Genomic DNA, 2,646 nt, shown 5'->3' on the forward strand with positions numbered 1-2,646 from the left:
CCCGGACGTAAGACCGTTGGGTGTAAGTGGATCTTCAAGAAGAAGACCGACGTGGATGGAAAGGTACACACATATAAAGCGCGATTGGTTGCGGAGGGCTTTACTCAAACTCCCGGAGTTGACTATGAAGAGACCTTCTCACCAGTTGCGAAGATAAAATCTATTAGAGTGATGCTAGCTATTGCCGCATTTCATGATTATGAGATTTGGCAAATGGATGTCAAGACCGCTTTCCTTAATGGAAAGTTGGCTGAGGATGTTTACATGGCTCAGCCAGAAGGGTTTGTGGATCCGAAACATCCGAATAGAGTGTGTAAGCTTGAGAAGTCCATTTATGGACTTAAGCAAGCATCTCACAGATGGAATCTCTGCTTCGATGAGAAAGTCAAAGAGTTTGGATTTGTACGAAGCGAAGATGAGTCGTGTGTATATGTCAAAGCCAGTGGGAGTATAGTAAGCTTTCTAGTTTTATATGTCGATGGCATATTACTCATAGGAAACGACATCCCGACTTTGCAGGAGGTTAAGTCCTGGCTCGGGAAGTGCTTCGCTATGAAGGACCTCGGAGAAGCTTCTTACATTTTGGGAATAAGGATAGTAAGAGAAAGAAGTAAGAGACTAATTGGAGTTAGTCAGAACACTTACTTAGAGAAAGTACTAAAACGTTTTAGTATGGAAAACTCGAAGAAGGGAGAATTACCGATACAAAGCAATGCCAAATTGAGTAAGACTCAAAGTCCGAGTACCGAAGCTGAGATAGCTGAAATGAGCCGAGTTCCATACGCTTCCGCAGTTGGCTCAATCATGTACGCTATGACTTGTACTCACCCTGATGTAGCCTTTGCTTTGAGCATGGTTAGTAGATATCAAGGGAACCTTGGCAGAGCACATTGGATTGTTGTGAAGAATATCCTTAAGTACCTTCGGAGGACGAAGGAATGGTTTTTAGTCCTCGGAGGGAGTGATGACTTGAAGGTGCGAGGGTACAGTGACGCCAACTTCCAAACCGATAGGGACAACTATCGTTCGCAATCGGGCTGGGTCTTTACCCTAAATGGAGGAGCAGTGACTTGGAAGAGTTCCAAATAGGAAACACTAGTTGATTCAATGTGCGAATCAGAGTACATAGCAGCGAGCGAAGCATCGAAGGAGGCAATATGGATGAAGAACTTCATTGGTGACCTTGGAGTTGTACCCGCCATAAAGGGGCCCATGGAGATTTTCTGTGATAATGAAGGAGCGGTTGCCTTGAACAAGGAACCGAGGGATCATGGTAGATCTCGACATATCGACAGAAAATATCACTTCATCAGACATCGTGTAGAAGAAGGACAACTCGTAGTGAAGAGGATATCATCAGAAGATAACCCAGCAGATCCGCTTACGAAGGGACTGAGTAGGGTTAAGCACTTGCAGCATGCTAGGAGTATTGGGCTGAAGGATGGTATTAGCATAGATTAGATAGTTTTAGAAACGTGTAATAGATAAATGTAATTGACATTTGATGATTAAATAAATTTATAAGTAAAGCTACTGTCATATGTTAATTGTTTAACTATTGTTTCAATTTTTGCATGTTTTGACTTCCAGAATAATTGAGTTTATTAGGAATAATCGAATTATTCAAATTGTCCACAATCGTTCATGTGTTGGAAGTAGATATGAATGAAGATTGTCATGAATTGGTGCGTAGATTGTCTAAATGGTATTAGACATAGCAAAGGGTTGTTGCAACGTTCATGAGTGCTTATGAACTGGTTTTGAGCATTGGAATAAACCCGCGCTTGCTGGAATCACCGTATGGAATATGATATATAAGAGGTGATCGCAAGACGATAATATCATATAGTCTTAAAACCTAGATATATGGTTTATTATTTGCTAATTGATTGTACACTGATAATGCGAAAATGCATTGGTAACTCAATATTATAAAACGCATTGTTGTGTATAGTTGATTATTGAATAAGTAAATGCATATAACTCGAAGTTTATCTATAAATTTTATCCTAAGAGGGTAGAAGAGATATCTCGGCCGCTCGATGATTTGATTTGACTTATGTGCCGGGCCCGGTCAGAACTAAATTGATGTGTTCGATTAAGTTCTATGTCAAATAAATCGGAGATCGAGAAACCTAAATGCTTGACTAATCATTCCATAGAATTGTCAGCATGATATCTAACAGAGGACTGTACGATCCCTTATCTAGAGGACAGGTTACTGATAAGATTAGAGTTTGACAGCGTCTTTGAGAGCTACGATTGCTAATTGGGTTGCACGTTACATTTGTGGTTACTAGACTTATCCAAGTGGGAGACTGTTGGATTAATGTCTAAGCCCGTAACCATATTTGGTAAGTACTTGACCCGGTTGTGCATTGTCCTTTTGGGTTGCCTTCACCAAAGCAACTTGACTGGAGAAATTAAATAGAGAGAGAGGTTATTGTGATTTATTAATATGTTATAAGAATAATATATTAAAGGAAAAATCACATTTGTTTAATTAATATTGGTCAATAATTAATTAGGAATTAATTTTGTGATCAAGTGTAATTAATTAAACTAGAGGGGCTGAATTGTAATTATAAGATAGTTGCAAGATAGGGAAATATTTATCCTTGTTAAAGGATGGACGAATTCAAGGAT

Source organism: Lactuca serriola, chromosome 1, assembly GCF_051521515.1.
Source record: "Lactuca serriola cultivar US96UC23 chromosome 1, Lser_US96UC23_V15, whole genome shotgun sequence".
Lineage (NCBI taxonomy): Eukaryota > Viridiplantae > Streptophyta > Magnoliopsida > Asterales > Asteraceae > Lactuca > Lactuca serriola.